This window comes from Diceros bicornis, chromosome X, assembly GCF_020826845.1.
Source record: "Diceros bicornis minor isolate mBicDic1 chromosome X, mDicBic1.mat.cur, whole genome shotgun sequence".
NCBI lineage: Eukaryota > Metazoa > Chordata > Mammalia > Perissodactyla > Rhinocerotidae > Diceros > Diceros bicornis.
Genome location: NC_080781.1, coordinates 115,916,139 through 115,937,181, shown reverse-complemented (window position 1 = coordinate 115,937,181; position 21,043 = coordinate 115,916,139). Strand labels below are relative to the sequence as shown.

At 37.5% G+C, this 21,043-nt stretch overlaps 1 long non-coding RNA gene across 4 annotated transcripts in view; it reads right to left on the bottom strand.

The window, feature by feature from the left end:
* Positions 1 to 14,540: 14,540 nt before the first annotated feature.
* The window catches only part of LOC131401411 (uncharacterized), a 209,347-nt gene continuing 202,844 nt past the window's right edge, over positions 14,541 to 21,043 (bottom strand). For all 4 annotated transcript variants that reach the window (XR_009217670.1, XR_009217673.1, XR_009217671.1 and 1 more), the window contains 2 exons: positions 20,903 to 20,953; positions 14,541 to 16,155 (listed from right to left, as the gene is read on the bottom strand). This is a non-coding gene — a long non-coding RNA (uncharacterized LOC131401411). The remainder of the gene's footprint in view (positions 16,156 to 20,902; positions 20,954 to 21,043) is intronic.

Here is a 21,043-nt window from a genome sequence, read left to right as displayed (position 1 = left end):
GTAGTCCTTCTCTGTTCCTTTCTCCTTCTATACAGAATTGATCGTCTCTTTAGTTTGACCTCTGTCTGAAAGCTCTACTCTTTAACTCCCCTCCTCCCTCCTTTTATGTTTTTGATATCATATCTAACCTCTTTTTTGTCATTTGTATCCATTACCCTCTTATCATGGAAATAGATAATTTTTCCTATTTGTGGTCTTCTCTTTCCACTTAAATCAGTCCCTTTAACATTTCTTGTTGCACTGGTTTCTTGGTGACAAACTCCTTTAATTTTTGCTTGCCGGGAAAATTTTTGATCTCGCCTTCCATTTTGAATGATAACCTTGCTTGGTAGAATGTTCTTGGCTGTAAGTTTTTTCCTTTTAGCACTTTAAATATATCGTGCCATTCTCTTCTAGCCTGTAAGGGTTCTGCTGAGAAGTCACCTGATAGCCTCATGGGGTTTCCTTTGTATGTAACTTGTCTTTCTCTTGTGGCTTTTAGGATTCTCTCTTTATCTTTAATTCTAGACATTTTGATTATGATGTGTCTTGGTGTGGGCCTCTTTGAGTTTATCTTGTTTGGGTCTCTCTGTGCTTCCTCTACCTGGATGTCTGTTTCCTTCCTTAGGTTAGGGAAGTTTTCATCTATTATTTTTTGAAATAGATTCTCTGCCCCTTTGTCTTGCTCTTCTCCTTCCAGGACACCTGTAACACGGATGTTAGTGCGTTTGATGTTGTCCCAGAGGTCCCTTAGACTGTCCTCACTCTTTTTAATTCTTTTTTCTTTTACCTGTTCAGCTTGGGTAATTTCTTCTAGTCTTTCATCTAGCTCTCAGATCTGTTCTTCTGTATTCTCTACTCTGCTTTTGAGTCCCTCTAGTGAATTTTTCATTTCCTGTATTGTATTCTTCATTTCTGATTGATTCTTTTTTATATCTTCCATTTCTTTGTTGACATTCTCACTGAGTTCATCTATTCTTCTCCTCAGATCAGTGAGCATCCTTAACACTCTTTGTTTGAACTCTCTGTTGGGTAGGTTGCTCATTTCTGTTTCACTTAGTTCCTTTTCTGGGGTTTTGTCCTGTTCCCTTACTTGGAATGTATTCCTTTGCCTCCTCATTTTGCCTCTCTCCCTGTGGTTGTGTCTACGTATTAGGTAGGTCACCTATGTCTCCTGCTCTTGGTGAGGTGACCTTATATACATGATGCCTTAGGACGCCTGCAGTGTGCGTCCCTCAGTTCTCAATGTTCCAGGGGTGACCCCTATGTGGGCTACATGTGTCCTTCTGTTCTGGCCTGTTTGCTCTCCCTGTAGGCGCCCAGGGAGGCTGAGTTATGCTCCTGGCCAGCTGTTGTAATGCTCAGCTGCTTGTAGTTGTTGTGGTCCCTTCAGTCACTTTATCAGGTGTGCGGAGCCCCAGCAGAATTGGCTGCAAATTCTAATACCACATTTGTTTTGCAGTATATCTTTTAAGTGAGTAGGCCCCCAGCATGGCAGGTTGTTAGGCTCAGGGCCTTACAATTGCTATGAACCTCCAGCCTTTAGGTCTCTTGTCAGCTTTCTGAGGATTGCAGCTGGGTGGGGCTGGCCTCAGGCATGGGAGCACCCAATTGTTTCAGGCTTTGGAAGGTGGGGCAAACCCCCTATGTGGGTCTTTGAGAAGCACCAGTCTTCTGTAGCTGACAAGCCCTGCTTCCCATAGGTCCACACACACAGTCAACACAGTCCTGCCCCGTGTGAGCGCCCCCACCTCCTGAAGTGGACCTAGTCTCTCCACGGCGGTAGCCCCACACACTCCACCACTGCCCCACACTCTCCACCCGCTCCTTGTGCACGCCCTGCCCTACAGAAGTCTGCTCAGTTGCCAGGCTTCAGAGAATCCAGTCACCAATCTATGCAGGCCCACAAGTTGCCTGAGGGCTTGTTGTTGGGTGGGGCCAGTCTCTAGGGTGGGCTGCCTGCCCTGGCTAAGCTGGATTAAATCGGTGCTCTAGTGGGTGGGGCAGACCTGGGCTAGCAGGCCCCAGGGAGAACTCCAATGGCCTCTGTTTTGCACGCCCACACCAGGCCACAACAATGGCCACCGCCAATGTCCCAGTCCCTGGAGAGGTCTCACCTCTCAAGGAGATGCACTCAGAGGCTATCAGGTGAGTCTCTTTTCACCAAAGCACTGTGTACCATTCTTTCTGGTGATTTTAGGTTGCTTTCTGAAATGGGTGAGTTTGCACGTGGGCCCTTTAAGAGCCGGTTTTAATTTCTTTGTGAACCAGCTTTTCTGGGGGTACTCCCCAATGTTTTAGCAGCAGGCAAAGTCGGATATTATGCCACTCATCTCGATTGTGCTGGGTCCACAAAATGCCCACAGCGAGTCCCCAGCTCAGGGCCCCGCTCCTCCAGGGAGGCTGCGTACCTGTGGGCTGCTCCTGGGTGGCCGTGAAGCTGGCGGTTGGTGAAGGCGGCGTTTTTCCTCTCCAGAAGGGAGTTTCTGCCTCTTCCACCTCAATTAAGATTGTCCGTTGTTACAGGAGTTCCTCTTATCCAGTTTTCAGTTCTGTCTCAGGGGCAATTTTTCCACGAGTAGTTGTAAATTGGCTGTGTCCGCGGGAGGTAGGGAGTTCAGAGTCTGCTTATGCCGCCATCTTGACTTTTCTTCTTAACTGTTGCAAAATTTTATAATGGCTAGCATTTTTATTCTTTCCTATTTTAAAGAACTCTTTACAGCCAATTATGAATAAAGCGCTAAATCCCAAACTTTTTCATTTTTATCACACTTTACTGTCATTAGCAGTTTACTTATATATTTCTAATATTGTAAGCATCTTGCAAGACCATGTTTTTTGAATTTTTACCCCTCAGTAACGTAAATGGCACAATAAATTCCTGATATACTTTGAACAATTTGAATTTTTAAGCAAAAATGAGGTTTACTTGGCTTGATGCTTAGGAGCATCTCACTTCATTATAAATGAGAATTGTAACATCTGTATATACTTAATAGAATTGAATAGTTTTCATATACACACTTTTAGATACTCACATTAACATTCTTTTTATCTCAAGAGTTGGTATGTTGGATTATGAGAAGGGACTCTCCTTAGTATATTCTAATTTATGGGTGCTATTAACATGTTGTCTGCTCCAAAAATTTCAGGAAGATCACACGCATTTCCAGTCACCTTTGGTAATACTAGTACAGTAAAATTAGATATTCACCATATCAATTTCCAAATAGCTGTTCAGAATTGTATTGTGTGTAGTACTGAGAATAGCAATGATACCCTGGCATAAAGAGGAAGCTTTATCTTTTCCGCCTTTATTGGCCCATTTTTGAGAAAATTATCATTAGAAGCAACTCAGAGAACTAACATTTCATTGACTCTGATCCTTTACAAATGCATTCTCCCATTTTGCAGAAAGTAGTTGCTGTGTTTTTTTTTTCTTTTTGGTTCAAATATGAGACAACCATGGAATGATTGAATCCCTAGAAGGAAAATCTATTTTAAACCCAAACTAGTGTGGCAATTGAAAAAGTAGCATTTTCACTAGGATCACTTGGTTTTGTTATTTCTATAAATTTAAAAACATTATGAATCATTGCACTAGCTCCTACCAGTTTATTCCTTGAGTGTTAATTATAATTCTTTTGAAATACATGAGATCTAGTGTTGATGCCAAGGCACTATATTGTATCTCAGTGGCAAGTCTGGGAAATGTTGACATAGGTTAAGACTATCTTCAAGACTCTTCTATGTAATGCTACCACTACTAATCCATTTACAGATGTCCATATACTCATATAATAAGTAAGTTATCTCTCAAATTTCCATCGTTACTCATTGTGACATCACTTGGGTTTTGAAATATGGCCTTACATAGAAATTCTTTAGGTATTTCTGTCCACCATGCTAAAATACATCACCAAACATCTGACATCTAGGAGTGGCTTACTTCCCAGAATGAATTGCAAACATTGTTTCAAATGTGCCGTGAAGGCTTAACCATCTCGTTTTTTGACATATTCCACAACTCAGCATTAAATAGGCCCCATTGTATAACACATGTCTACTAGTTTTGTTTTATATTAGCTATTGAATAGAGGTCTTATTCCTTTTTTGTGTCAGTTGTATTTGCAACATGTTCCTGGAATCATATTTTCCAAAAAATAAGTTGAAATTTTTTTAGTAAGATAAAGAATTATTAAAATTATAAAGCACATTTGTGAATGGGAGCTAGATGTTGGTGTAAAATAGGAATGTTTATGTATGTAACTCTAGACTTGAGATGATTGTGTAAAATATTTTTATTGGTTTTTACATTGATCTTTATTTAGCCTGTAAAAAGTGGACATATTTTATAAACTATGAAAGGTGTTAGAGTTGAATCCATACAGAAAATATGTATGTACTCAACAGGTCAACAAAAATGATATAGCAGTTTACTCAGTTAAACTAGTTCTCTTCTCAACAACCTCAAAATTCAAAAGATGATGACTATAGCAAGAAAATAGTTTGAAAAGGAAGGATCTTTCAGAGAACAAATATTATGGTCATATCTAAGTATAAAATTATTAAAATAATTTGTGGAAGTATATTTTTGAAACATATAATACTGGTCATGGTCCCATGGATTTGGCGATATAGAAAACTTGCTAAAAACATGGTAGTAATTAAAAATGTTTATCATTTTTAAACAGGTCATAGCTAGTCCTGGCTTTTTTCCCAGACATTCCTTCTCTGTATATGTCTTTAGTTTCCCTTAAGAGGGTGAATGAGGACGATTTTTTAAGTATCATGAAAAAAACCATGCCTCAGGCAAATATACAAAGTACATTTTATATCTCTCTGGTTTATTTTTTCTGAATATCTTAAAAACATTGTCTGTGATCCGATCAGATGAGAAATTTATTTGTTCCCTTTGTGTTTTCAAACACAAATGTAAATAAAAGCCACAATAAATTTTGAATCACTTGTATTTTCCTACAAGTTAGAAGTAAAAATGGATGAAGGAGAAAATGGAGCTTAACTTTTGGTCAGTCTTTGGACACTTGCTTCCTTTGCGGAGGTCAGTATTTCTTCAAGTATAGTCCCGGAACTAGCTGCACTAAAGTTATCTGGGATCTTACCAAACCAAACTAAATCAAACAAAATTCAGATTGCTGGTTGGGGCCAGAAATACTCATTTAAACAATGGTTGTCAGAGATTTGGATGCCCTTTAAAATTTGGGAACAACTTATTTAGCAGTTGAGCTTCCAATGATCTGGTCGCTCTCAGAGCTCATTTTGCTCACTGCTTGTTAACTTGAGCAAACTGCATGGAAGAAAGCCAGGTATGAGTTAAATCCTTAATGTCATTTTAGACTCAGGCTTTGGCTGTGATGTTCTTATTCCTACTTGCTAGTGTGATAGTCTGGGGAATTTGTCTCAGCTAAATTTGCCTATGTATCCTCAAAACCCAGAAAAGTACATGGAACGTAGTATATGTTCAATAAATTTTAACTGAAAGAATAAGAATCTCAAAATTTAAATAATAAATTTTATTCTTCTAAAATGCAAATAATGTAATGTGGTTCATCACACTGTATATTTGGCTTCACTGACAAATGTTATTTGATGAGTGTTAGTTTTTACTCAATAATGTAAAATCTTAGCATCTCACATATATTTTTCTCTCTATGTTTATCAGGACTAATTTATAAAATGGTCTGCATACATTTACGCTTAAAGAGGTTTTTAAAATTCTTTGTTTTGACTTGAATTTCTTAAGATAATTACGCTTCATTTGAAAGCCAATTTTTCATTTTAGGAGCTGTATAACATTTTATATGTTTATTTTTATTGTCCCATGATACCCATTTTAAAATGTGTATCCCCAGAAACATAATAGGCTCCTTGCAAATGGAAAAGCATCCGAACTGTGAAGGATACTTTAGAAAAACTCTCCAACTCCCTTATACCTAGCAGTGGAATAAGAGTATGTTCCCACAAGCAGTACTTCATGATTGACAGATTGGTATGTATTGACCTTTTATCTTCCTAACATGCTTCAAAGTCTATAGCTGGGATATATGACAATATGAGTGATTTTCAACATAGGGTACCTATTTTATCCGGCTTTTTTTTTTTAGAATCATCTTGCAAATTTATATTTTCATTTTGTAGTATAAGCTACTTAAAAAATGTTTTTACTGAAATATAATACAGAAAAATTCTCAAATCACAAGTGTACAGCTCAAAGAATTCTCGCAAATTCAATGAACCCTTGTGACCAACCAACAACCAGATCAGCCACCAGAACAATACTGGCACATCAACACCCCCCTCATGCCTCCTCCCAGTCATTGCCTCCACCCTATTACCAAAAGATAACTGTCATGATGACTTCTAACACCGTAAACCAGTTTTGCCTGTTTTTGAATTTGATAAAAATGGGGCAGTGTGTGCTCTTTTGTGTCTGGCTTATTTCACTCAATGTTATGTCCTTGAGGTCTTGAATTTTATCAAATGCTATTGTCTGCATGTATTTTGAAATGATCCTGTAATTCCGTCCTTTATTCGGTTAGTTCTCTGCATTACATGAAATTCTTTACTTTTTAATGTTAAACCCATTTTGCTTTCCTGAAATAATCCCCTCTCGGTCCTTTCGCATTATCTTTCCATATATTACTCGGTTGTATTTATTGCTATTTTATTCAGGATTTTGACATCTATATTATTGAGAAATATATCAGTAATATTTCTATTATTATTATTATTTCCAGTTTGGGTATTAAGTTATGCTGGCCTCATAAAAGGTGAGGGAGTGGCCCCTTTGCTTCTATTCTCTGGGAGAGATTGGATACATTTGTTTTTTCTTTTCTGCCCTAAATGCTTGGAAGAATTCACCAGCACAGCTCTCTGGCTCATAGTATTTTTGTAGGAAGGTTTATAACAACAGATTCAATTTATTTAAGGGATCTAAGATGGTTAAGATTTCTCAGTTATTCTTGTGTTAATTTTACTTTATTGCAGTTTCCAAGTGGTTTGTCCATTTCATCTAAACTAACAAATGTATAAAATTGTTCATAATAGTCTCATATCTTTTTATTTGTTTTTAAGGTATAAATTATATATAATAAAGTTCTCCAAACTAAATTACAGTATACTAAGAGTATACACACACACAGATATACATATATGTATAATTATATCATATTATATATATACACAGGTATATATACATCTGCGTACGTGTGTATATATATCCACCCAGGTCATTATTTGTGTGAATACATATATTTATATGTATATATATATATACACATACACATGCACACATACATATATCATAATATGGATTATTTCCAACCCTCATTCCAGAATGCTCCTTTTCCCCACTATTTGATTTCTATCACCATACATTACTTTTGCCTGTCTTTAAACTTCATGTAGATAGAATCATATGGAATATATTCTTGCCTCTGACTTTTTTCACTCAACATTATATCTGTGAGATCCACCCATATTGTTGTATGTATCACTAGTTTTTTTTTTTAATTGCTGTGGTAATACTCCATTGTAATAATATACCACATTATATTTACCCATTCTACTGTTGATGGATATTGATTTTTCTCTAGTTATTGACTATTTTATATAAAATCACTATGAACATCCTTGTACATATTTTCTGGTGGACATCAACTCTTACTTATGTTGCATATACACTCAGGAATGGAATAGATGTATTGTAAAGTAGGTTTATGATTAGCTGTAGTAGATACTAACACTTTTTAGAAGTTGTACTATTTTACAGCAGCAATGTAAGAGACTTCTAATTCTTCCAAATCCTTGCAAAGTGTTGGTATTGTTGGCTGTTTTTTCCATTCTGGTATGTGCGTAGTGGCATGTCATTGTGGTTTTCATTTGCATTACCACATTTTCATATGCCTATCGTCCATTTTGATTTCCTCTTTTGTCAAGTGTTTCTTCAATTCTTTACCCATTTTTTAAATTGGGATTTCCTTTTTTCTTATTCTTTTATAGAAGTACTTCATTTTTCTAAATATGAGAACTTTGTGAAATATATGTATTCTGAAAAATCTATTTCATACCTTCCCTATTTTTTATTCTCTTAACAGTGTTTCATCATAAACAGAGGTCCTGACTTTCAATGAAGTGAGATCATACAGTATTTGTCTTTCTCTGTCTGACTTATTTCACTTAGCATAATGCCTTCAAGGCATCCATATTGTTGCAAATGGTTGGAGTTCCTTGTTTTTTATGTCTGAATAATATTCTATTGTATATATATGCCACAACTTCTTTTTTTTTTTAAAGATTTTATTTATTTATTTATTTTCACCCCAAAGCCCCAGTAGATAGTTGTATGTCATAGCTGCACATCCTTCTAGTTGCTGTATGTGGGACACGGCCTCAGCATGGCCGGAGAAGCAGTGCGTTGGTGCGCACCTGAGATCCGAACCCTGGCCGCCAGGAGTGGAGCATGAGCACCTAACTGCTAAGCCACGGGGCCGGCCCGTGCCACAACTTCTTTATCCACTCATCCATCAATGGACACATAGGTTGTTTCCATGTCTTGGCTGTTGTAAACAATGCTGCTATGAACATGGAGGTGCAGATGTCTTTTGGAGTTACTGTTTTTGTTTGCTTTGGATATAGTCCCAGAAGTGGAATTGCTGGATCATGCAATAGTTTTATTTTTAATTTTTTGAAGAACCTCCATACTGTTTTCCATAGTGGCTATACCAATTTACAATCCCACCAACAGTGCACAAGGATTCCCTTTTCTCCACATCCATGCCAGCATTTGTTATCTCTTGTCTTTTTGATGGCCATTCTAACAGGCTTGAGGTGATATCTTATTGTGGTTTTAATTTGCATTTCCCTGATGATTAGTGATGCTGGGTATCTTTTTATGTATTGGTTGGCCATTCATATATCTCTTGGAAAAAATGTCTATTCATGTCCCTTGCCCATTTTCTAATTGGATTATTTGGGTTTTTTTGTTTTTTTTTGTTTTTTTTTGGTGAGGAAGATCGGCCCTGAGCTAACATCTGTCAATCCTCCTCTTTTTGCTGAGGAAGACTGGCCCTGGGATAACTTCCATGCCCATCTTCCTTTACATTATATGGGATGCCGCCACAGCATGGCTTGACAAGTGGTGCATCGGTGCGTGCCCAGGATCCGAACCAGTGAAACCTGGGCCGCCACAGCAGAACACGTGCACTTAACTGCTTGCACCACGGCTGGTCCCTGGATTATTTGTTTTTTTTGCTATTGAGCTATACGAGTTCTTTATATATTTTGGATATTAACCCCTTATTATATGTATGGTTTGCGAACATTTTTTCCCATTTCGTAGGTTGTCATTTTACTTTGTTGATTGTTTCTTTTGCTCTGTAGAAGCTTTTTAGTTTGATGTCATCCCAATTGTTTGTTTATTTTGTTGCTTGTGCTTTAGGTCTGATTTCTAAAAAATCATTACCAAGACCCATGTCAAGGAGCTTTTTTCCTATGTTTTCTTCTAGGAGTTTCATGGTTTCAGGTCTTACATTTAAGTCTTTAACCCATTTCGAGTTAATTTTTATGAGTGGTGTGAGATAAAGTTCAAGTTTCATTCTTTTACATGAGACTATCCAATTTTCCCAGCAACATTTTGAAATATCCTTTTTTATCTCTAGGAGTACTTCTTGTCTTGTTTTGCCTAATATTACTATAGACACCTTAGATTTCTTTCAGTTAGCATTTGCATGGCATATTACATTCAATCTCTTATTTTTCTGTTTTAAAATTAATTAGCAGCATATAATTGCTTTTTATTTCATCTTCCAATTTTAGGCTTTTAACTGGAGAATTTAACCCATTATATTTAATGCAATTACAAACATATTTTTACTTATATCCACCATCTTGCTATTTCTTTTCCCCTGTATCTTCTTGTTTTGTTTTTTGCTCCTTTCTTAACTTCTTTTGAATTACTCAAATAATTTCATATGATATAAGATATATATATATCTTCTACCACTCTCGCAATAACACTAGAAACTTAGAACCTATTAATCCACTTTATTCTCTCCCAGAGTTTCTATTATGGTTGTCATTTATTTTAATTCTACACGTATTTTAAATGCAAGACATTTTTATTATCATTCTATTCAGTTTTTAAGTTTATGCACATATTTACCCTTTTATGTGTTCTTCATTGTATTTCATATTTTTTTGTTTCCATCTGGAATAATTTTATTTTTGCCTCAAGTACTTCATTGAGCGTATCTTTTAGGTTAAATGTACTGGTGACAACGTCTCTCACTTGTGTATCTGACAATGTCTTTATTTCACTTGCATTTTTGAAAAGTATTTTCACTGGATATGAAATTCAAGGTTGGCAAGCATTTTATTTCAGTTTCAATATGTCCTTCATTTATTTTTCATCATTTCCACTGACAAATCTGTTGTCAAGTCATATTATTGCTCCTTTGATCATAATGTACACTTTACTCTCTCAAGCTGCTTTTTAAGATTTTATGTTTTGTCTTTGGTTTTTGTTAGTGTAATCCTGATAAACCTAGGTGTGTTTTTTATTGAACTTTATGGGAGTTTTCAGAAATTCTTGAATCTGTGGGTTTTATCAGTTTTGGAAAATTCTAGACATTATTACTTCAGATATTGTTTCTACCTCATTTTCTCTTCTTATGAATCACCAGTTACTGGTATGTTAGAACTTTTTAATATATTGAATATGGCCCTTAAGTCTTTTTCTATATTTTAACATTAGTTTTATTCTCTCACTCTACATTGTTTAATCTGTTAAACCCATCTATTGAGATATATTTTTAAGGCATTTATTTTATTTTTATATTCTACATTTTCCATTTTATATACTTTCTATAGATTCTATTTTTATGGTGAAATTCTTAAGCTATTCTTTTATTTTATTGAATGTATTAATTATATTTTTAAAAAGTCCTTGTCTCCTAATTGTAAAATTTTATCACCTGTGTGTCAGTTTCTAGTGTTTGATTTTTCCCATGTTTTGGGGCATCTGGTCCTAACTCTTAGGATGCTTAATAATTATTATCAGATTTTGGACCTGTTGTTTAAAATTGTAGAGGCTCCAAATGACATTATCCTCAATCAGAAATGGTTTGAACTTTCCTCTTTGGACAGCACAGTGGGAGCTGATCACCTTAATCCACTGAGAGACCAAGATGAGACAAGTCTAGGTTGCAGTTTTGGTAAGAATTAGATTCTATTTCTGAGTCATTTCTGTTCCCACAGCATAACCCTCCAGAGATTTCAACTGACAGCTTACTGTTTCACCAGAGCCTCACCCCCTGGTGGGTCCTAACTTCTTATCTTTTGCTTCTAAGCATAGCAAGTATGCCAAAAACTCTGTTCTTCTTTGGAGAAAATTTTGGCTTCACACCTTTACCTCCTGTCCTGTGCAGCTTCACAGTTCAGCAAATGTTTTGAGGAGAAAACTGGTTATGTGTTTGGCTCCTCAAGTCTTCAGTTTTGTCACTCCAGCCCTGTGAGATCATCAAAAACTATGCTAGATTTTCTCCTTCACCTCCTCCCTCTGCTCACAGTCATTTGTCCAGGCTAAACTCAGATTAGCCTCTGGCCTACACTCAGAATTGACAAATTGAGGAAAGCAACTACATAAGATCTTCTCATTCTTCGGGATTCTACTTTTTAAAATATTTGCCCTTCTCCTTGTAGCTTCTACAGCACTCTAAAGTTTTTAAACTGTGGATGATGTTGTTTCTTGTTTTTTTAATCCTGCTTTTCTAGATGTTTTTGGTAAGACCACTGGTCCATTACAACATACCTCATCTCACCTGGAAAGTAAAAGTCAGCATCTTGCTTTTTTGATGTATAATAATATCTATATTATATGTATATAATAATATCTATATAGATATAGTATATATCTAACACGGATTTAATCCTCAGATCAACCCTGTGACTTAGGTCCTATTATTATTCCCCTTTTTCAGATGAGAAAAATGATGCAAAGAGAGGTTAAATAATAATTTCCCAAAGTCACACAGCTAGTAAGCAACATAGCTGGGATTTGAACTCAGGTAACAGGGTTGGGAGTCCATATTCTTAACCACAGTGCTTTTAAGAATATACCTTTGAGATCTCTCCAGATAATGATGATGACATAGCATTCAAGTGTATGGATTTACTGTAACTCACATATTCATTTTTTTATGAATAGATATCTAGATTGCCTTTACTTTTTGTTATCACAAGCAATGTTGTAACAAAGATATATACACTTTTGTTTCCATATAGTGTATATGTGTAGTGTAAATTCCTGGCAGTGGATCTTTTTGGTCAATCAGTATACACATTTTAAATTTTGGCATATATTGCTAAATTCCACTCTAAAAAATATTACACTACTTTATACTTTCACCTAATTGTGTGAGAATTCTCATTTCCCACAACCTCACCAATACTCACCATTATTAAATTTAAAAAAAATTTAATATAAGTAGAATTTAATTTTAAATGGGACTAAAAATTTGGAGATCATATCCTTTCTTACCTTTCCACCATAAAGATATTTGCTGAACCTTATTAATTTGACTTTTTCATTCTTATTGTGAATTAGATAGAAAAAAATCATTAGATCATATTTCATGGTTACACATGGATTTCAATCATTCTTCTAAAATTCTTGTTTATTTCTAAGTACCTAATAGATTCTTTATTATTTTATTGGGTTTCCTGATATATCATTTAACCATGGTGTGTGTATTTCATTACTAAGAAGATTTAAGTAATCAATATTTAGTGTTTTCTTCTGAGAATTTCTTAAACCAGCACTCCTTAATTTGTGTCATGTTCTTGGGATGTAAATATGTATTCCACCTTGGGATGTAGATATATATTCCATGAGAGATAGTTTTCTCTGGACAGATTTCTTTGAGAAATACTGGGTTAAGCAATACCAAACTTCCCCTTTCCTTTTAGGGCTTTTCAATGGTCATATGCATTGTAAATCTCTAAAAGGTGGGTATGGTATGTAGCATTTCTAAAACATACTTCACCAGGAAACACTTTCTTTTTTAATAGAGAAAATCATTAGATTAGTAGTCTATGAAACATAGTTGAGGAAATGCTGTCTAACAATTGCCCCATATGTGGAAGGATTCTGCACACACTGCAAATGTTAAGAGTGACCCAGGAAGAATAAGTGTATATAATAATCATCTATTTTTAGAAGAAGTGTCTCCAGATGAGAATTTTTGGATAGGCTAATGGTAATTGGTCATGTATTAATATGAACTTATATAAATCAATCATATGAATAGAAATCATTTGAAAGCACTCATCACACTTCAAAAGGATTGCTGTCTAAATTGTTCTTATATGAATAACAAATCATCTCTACTGAATGCTATCCCTATGTGATGTTTCTCAAATCTTCATCCAGTGTATAATTTATATTTCAACTGATCTTAGAACTCAGAGAAAGGAAATCAATACTGAATTGCTATCTGCTCTCACTTAGCTAAGGATATTTTCAATGTAATTGATAGGAAGACAGTGATTTTACTCTTGATAAATTATACTTTATTTGCAAACTGTGTGGAAATTGTGACAATAGGAAATGGTTATAATTATAATAAGTGTTTAAGAGAACATCAGTAGTTCTTCTCTTTAATACCCTAAGCTTCTAAGCATATTAAGATTGAGTATCATTGTAGTAGAAAATTTAAGAAAGATTAAGCCAGTTTAAAATCTAATGGTTATCTTTCAAACACATTAAATAGTACTTTACAAAATATTAATAAACTCAAACATATGTTCATTTACCTGCAATAGTATTTGATATTGTACCATTTTAGTTTCAATAAAAGAATTTGGGTGGTTCTTTAATGGTGTAAAATCTTAAAATCTGGAACAGATTACTATGTTTTGCTTTTTGCTTCCTCTTGAGTAAACTGCCTCCATTCTCTTGCTAATCCATTTATGCTAAATAGAATATATTTGGTTTTGCCAAAATAAGAACACTGCTATTGTTACCAAACACACACACATGTTCTTCACCCTCCACACAAGAGAGTCCAAATAAAAACTGGAACACTAGGCTTATGGTAAGGAAAGGGTTTTAATTTCAGGTGACATCAGCCAAGAGATAGGAGTGAGCCCTCAAATTCATCCCATCTCCCCGAAAGAGGGGAGGAAAAGTGTTTTAAAGGTCATGAGGAATGCAGCTGCTAGTAGGGAGCAGGAGCCTGTGGCCTTGCTGGTCAGTGCTTTTCCACCAGCTTGCGTTTGGCCTTGTGAGGCTACTTGCAGGGAGGTGCATTGTGAGATAAGGGAATTAGCAGTTGGGTGTCCTTGGCTGTCTGCATCTGTGGTAGATGGTGGATTCTGTCACCAGGAAGCCAAGGAGTTGGGCTCTGGGAAGCTTCTGCTTCTTGATATTTTCTGGATATCAGGTTCACTGTAATAAAACTTCAGAAGACCCATGACTAGCCAAAACTTCAGTATAAGCCCAGTGTGAGGCCACCTGGGCTTTTAACAATTTGTAACTTCTATTTACCTTGTGAAGTTCAGGGATACAAAGCTTAAAAAAAAAACATTTACATATGAATGTAGCTAAAAGAAGCAGGGAAAGGGGATGAGAGCTTTTGGTTTTCACCCCATATATGCTGGGTTTAATGTAGGGGAACTAATATTAGGACTGGCATCAATTCCTCCATATTTTATGTTCATTCCTCAATCTTGAGGGATTTGGGGCAACTATCAATCTAGCTACTTCCTGCTGAATTGGGGCATAGATCTATTAGAGGAATGAGATTGCTTTGCACTTATTTGGAAATATTTTCTTGTTCCCAGCTTCAGGTTGACATTTAGTATTATTAGAACTTTTGTACCTTGTTCAACAGTTTTGGAACAACATCTAAAGGCACGTTAAGTATCTGACAGAAGGATAAAAAGTATAGACAACCCAAATTTTAACAGTCCCTGAAAAATAGACTTAATCCCTTGGGGAATCCAAGAAAACAGTCCTGAAAACCAGTTTGGACCTGGTACCTCTGGGGATACCTGCAGATAAAAGGCATAGGTTGATCCATCTCATAGAACCAGTCTCTTAGTAAGGTGATGATGGAGGTGGGCTCCCAAAGTTAGGCCTCTATTGTGTAAGCAAGTAACCAGGTGTTTAATAAGAAGTATTTCTAGACAAACAAATAGAAAAAAGTATTAATTATAAGTTAGTTCCTGAGCCCAGGGTGCAGCCAATCAAGATTTCTAGAAGTCAGAGTCAAAGCATCTTTTGCAATTTGAAATGTCTCTGATGATGTCATTGGGTATTCAGGTACCTTTCTAAGTGGCTTACACAGCAACAGGCATGAATCTTTCTTAAGTTTATATCAAGATGTCCAGCTTCAGTTTGCAGGACTTCAGGAAAAAGGGTAGTCTCAGTTCTCAATGATTCCAAATCAAAATGATGGAAAAAAACTGAAAATGTTAGTTTGGAGATTTGCAGCCAGATATTTTAGGAGACCAGAAGAATTCATGATCCAGTCCAGTTAACAGATATAACAAAAACCTCAAGACAAATAACAGGACTAGAATCTAATATCCACAAAAGTGTACTATAGTTTTTACTGAAATATAATTTTTCTCTCTAAAATCACCCTCATTTTTACCAGAGATAGCCAAGTTAAGACTCATTGGTTTGTAAAATAAGTCTAGTTTCAAAAGCTTGACCCAATTATTTATATAAGTACAGCAAGAATAATGATTGATGGTATAGGCTTTTTTAAATCTTCTTTGCTGGAACTTTTTATAAGGAATCTCAGATTGAAATTTAAAGGCCTCTTGAGGCCAAGAAAGCCCAGCCAAGGCCTTTGTCATCAGACTTGCCTATAATACCTACAGATTTGGATGAATTCCTCTCTTCTCGAGGTTCCCCAAAACATTTTGAGGTTCATTGCACCTACCAGATAATTGACATTCCTTACTCACCCAGCAAGGGTTGCTGGAAATGTTGTAGACAAGGTACCAGGCCAAAATTTCCAAGTGGCTTTATTTCAGAAAGTCAACCTTTATTCCTCAAAAGTTGTCTTGTCATATCTGAGTTTGTATGTTTTCCTCAAATATTCCAGTCAAAGCCTTGGTAATATAACCAATGTTTTCAATTCTGTCCTGTTATAAGGAGAACAGATTCTTATTGAACTTATGTAAACAACTAGCTATGTAAGTAACTAACTTTCCATCCTGTTGGGATGAGTCTTGTGACTCTTCTCTTTCTGATTTATTTTTGTTTTTCCCCCTTTACTATTTGTCTGATTTAACCCACTGTCTTATTTACCTTATTATTATTATTATTATTATTATTATTATTTTTAAAAACTCCTTTAAAAATTTCTACCTTGTGGGGCTGGCCCAGTGGTATAGCAGTTAAGTGTGCACATTCCACTGTGGTGGCCTGGGGTTTGCAGGTTTGGATCCAGGGTGCACACCTACACACCGCTTGTCAAGCCATGCTGTGGCGGCATCCCATAAAAAGTAGAGGAAGTAGAGGGAGATGGGCATGGATGTTAGCTCAGGGCCAATCTTTCTCAGCAAAAAGAGGATGATTGGCAATGGATGTTAGCTCAGGGCTGGTCTTCCTTACACACACACAAAAAAAATTCCACCTTGTTAAAAAGAGTCCCTTTATTTCACCTCAGCTTTCTTTTATTTTTTCGTTAACTTAATGTTTTCATCAGCATCTGTAAGACCATGAGAAGAAGCTGAGACTCCATGTTTGATTTAGCTCTTAAGACTAATCATTGTATTTTCCTTTTAAGTTCGTCTTTTCATAGCTACCAATAAAACAGCTGTTTATAATGAGAGCTCCCTAAAAATTTTTCCAACTTAAGGATCCATTGTTTGGCCATTTTCTCTCAAGTGTCTAAAAGATATTGTGGCCATGTAGTGTTACAAAATAAGATCATCCCTTTTTTAGACATTGGCTTATAACTATAATTAGACCATCTATTCAGAATCAGCCCAAGTGGCTCTGCTTGGGTACAGACAGCACGTTTCCTATTCTAATACACAGAGATGGATAGACACACAGATCCAGACACAGAAAAACCAGACACCAGTGAACCAGTTCCCAGATTTAGGGTGAAAAGTCCTACAACTGTTCCCAGTCCGAATGCATGCCCAGATGGCCCCTCCACAAATGGAAAGGACCCCAGATGGAGGGGAAAGGAGTTTATGAGTGTCCTTGGGGCAACTTACCCTATTCCAGATTGAGTCCATGGACTCACCAGAAGCAAAAACAAACAAAGAAATCTAGAGCCTGTTGCCTTGCCATAAGAAAATGTGCCTAGGGCCAGAGGTGCTGGCTCAGACTGAAAGTACTGGGAACACTCCCTAGGGCAAATCACCTAGGCAGTTATTGGACAGCTTCCTAGGAAATCTCAGTCAGCTTGGAGCTGTGGAGCCATAGGCAAAGAGCCTCCTGGTTGGCTTGCCAAATTGTTTCCAAACACATACATAGGTTCTTTACCCACCATACAAGAGGGGCCAAATAAATACTGATGTCACCCAAAATAAAAACCCTTTCCTATCCATCAGTCTGGCATTCCAGTTTTTATTTGGCCCCTCTTGTGTGGTGGGTAAAGAACCTGCGTATATATTTGGAAACACTATGGTCTGAATGTTTGTGTCCCCCTAAAATTTGTATGTTGAAGTCCTAACCCTCGAGGTGATGGTATTAGGTGGTGATTATGTCATGAGGGTATAGCTCTTATGAATGGGATTAGTGCTGTTGACTTTAAACAAATAGCCAGTTGTTTTTCTGGCAAAAGTGGGTTTATTTGGGATCAGCAAAGAATTGCAATTTGGGGTCTGCAATCATGGCAAGCCATGTGTTAGTCTCCCAGCATCAGGAGTGGAGAAACTTTCATAGAGGGAAAGAGGAGGTTGGGAGTGCTATTGTAAATAAAGAGTTTGAGATGTAGTGGCTTTTCATTGGCTGAGTTATGATAGCCTCTCATTGGCTGAGCTTCTTGACAGTCAAGAAGAGAAAGTCTTTCATCTTCCTCTTGGGCTCTGCTATCCATGTGGGGTGTAAGAGCTCCCACCTTTGGCTTCCTGACTCCAATTTAATGAGATGTCTGTTTATTATTTGGCAGCACCCTTATAAAAGAGGCTCCAGAGAGATCTCTAGCCTCTTCTGCCATGTGAGGACATGGCCAAAAGTTACCACCATCTACTAACCAGGAAGTTGTCCCCACCGGATGCTGAACCTGTCAGTTCTTTGATCTTGGACTTCTAGCCTCTAGAACTGTGAGAAATAAATGTTTATTATTTATAAGCTACCCAATTTATAGTATTTTTGTTATAGCAGCCAAACAAATTAAGACGGAAAATTGGTACTGAGAGTGGAGTACTGCTTTAACAAATACCTAAAAATGTGGAAGTGGCTTTGGAACTGTGTAATGGGTAGAGGCTGGAAGTTTTGAAGTGCATGCTAGAACAAGCTTACATTGCCATGAAGGGATCATTAAGGGCGATTCTGCTGAGGGCTCAAAGAGAGAAGGAGAGCTATAGAGGAAGCCCCAATCTTCTTAGAGAATACCTACGTGGTCGTGAACAGAATGTCGGTGAACGTATGGACGGTAAAGGTATTCTGTTGAAGTCTCAGAGGGAAATGTGGAACATATTGGGAACTGGAGGAAAGGCGATCCTTGTTATAAAGTGGTAAAGAGCTTGTTACCACACAAATGGCATGATCTGCTTGCCGCAAGACAAAAGCCAATCTTCAAGAGGCAAGATAGTAGCAGAGAAATGGCATTTTATTACAGCTTGCTAGCAAGAGGGAAGATAGCTGACCCACATCCAAAAGGACCATCCTAAGGGGGCACAAAATCTTACAGCAGTTATATAGGCCAATGGGGTATAGGGGAAGGGGTTAGGAATGTTGACCCTCTGGTGTTACAGACTGGGAGTCACCACACCAGATCTTTCAGTTTTCATTGATGATGGCTATCAGCATAGACTGTCTGGGGGTCATCACATTCCTGAGGAAGTCAAAAGAACACAGTTATCATCTTATTGGAGCAGGGAGGTACATGCACAAGCAGGGGTTGCAAAATCTGCAGAGCAGTTAGATCTTCTGGAGGGTGCATATCCAGCTGGGTGAGTTAGTCAGAGGTCCTTCAAAACTACAATAGAGTTTCTCTTCTATGATATGGCTTCCCTTATGTCAACCTTGTCTTGAGCTGGTATCAAGCTTGACTGACTTGTGTTCATGTCTTAGTGTTTTGTGGAAGGTAGAACTTGTGAGTGTTAAAATTGGATATTTGGCTGAAGAAATACCTAAGCACATTGTTGAAGGTGTGGCTTGGCTTCTCTTGAATGCTTATAATATAATGTGAGAAGAGAGAAATGACTTAAAGATGGAATGGTAATCAAAAAGGAAGCAGAATTTAAAATTTTGGAAAATTCTTGGCCTATCCATATTGAAAGAAATGAGAAAGCTTATTTGGGAGAGAATACAGAGGATATAGCCAAATTTGATGAGGAAATTAGTACAGATTGACCATCTCAACAGAACATAGAACCTACTGTCCAAGACAATGGAAGAATGACCCTGAAAGCAATTCAAAAATCACTGGGGATGGCCCCTCCCATCTCAGGCCCAGAGTGCAAGGGCCTAGGGGGAAGAATGATTTCAAGGCTCAGCTTTCAGCATTCCAGAGCTCCTCAGCAGCCCCAGGTGCAGCTCCAGTGGGCCCAGGTGTGGTGCAGGCTGAGGTGGGTGCCCCTCCAGAGGGCACAGGTGGTAAACCTTGGCATCATCAGCCAGGTGCTGTCTCTGCAAGCCAGCAGAATTCACAAGCCATGAAGACATGGCTGCCTCCACCTATATTTCAAAGGATACCCCAGTGAGCCTCAGGGCCTATGTAGAGAATGTCTGAGGTGGCAGAGCCAACTCAGAAAGCCCCAACTAGGGCAATGCCCAGCTAAGTTGTGGGGGTAAGGCTACTTTCCTGCCTCCAGACCAGAACCCCAGGCACACTACTACAATGCATGAGCTGCTCCTTGAGCTGCATCCAGCAAAGCCATGGGGGTGCAACCAGGCTCCAGGGTATCCAGAAAGTGAGACATCAAGCTTTGGCATTTAGTGTTATTTGCCCCATTAGGTTGTGGACTTTTTTTGTGTGTCAGGAAGACCACCTCTGAGCTAACATCTGCTAATCCTCTTCTTTTTGCTGAGGAAGACTTGCCCTGGGCTAACATCCATGCCCATCTTCCTCGACTCTATATGGGAAGCCGCCACAGCATGGCTTGACAAACAGTACATTGGTGAGCGCCCGGGATCCCAACTGGCGAACCCCGTGCTGCTGCAGCAAAGCGCACGCACTTAACTACTCAGGCCGGCCCCAGGTTTTGGACTTATCTTGGACCTGTAACTCTTGTTTTCTTTCTTATTTCTCCTTTTTGGAACTGGAATGTCTACCCTATCCCACCATTGTATTTTGTAAGTACATAACAGGTTTCATTTTACATGTTCACAGCAGGGAGAGCAATATGCCTCAGGATGAATCATATCTTGAGTCTCACTCATATTCAATTTAGATGATATTTAAATGAGACTTTGGACTTAGACTTATGAGTTGATGACATTTGAGGACACGAATTTTCAGGGGCCAGGGGCAGAATGCTATGGACTGAATATTTGTATCCCCCAAAATTCATATGTTGAAACCTAATGCCCAAGGTGATGATATTAGGAGGTGGGGCTTTTGAGAGGTGTTTCGGTCCTGTAGGTGGAACCTTCATGAATAGGATTAATGTCCTTATAAAAGAGACCCCAGAGAGCTCCCTTGTCCCTTCTGCCATGTGAAGTTATCGCAGAAAGACAGCTATTTATAAGGAAACGTGCTCTTACCAGACACTGAATCTGCTGGGGCCATGATCTTGGAATTCTCAGCCTCCAGAACTGTGAGAAATAAGTGTTTATTATTTATTAGCCACAGAGTTTACGGTGTTTTTGTTTTATCAGCCCAACTATACTAAGACAAATACTATA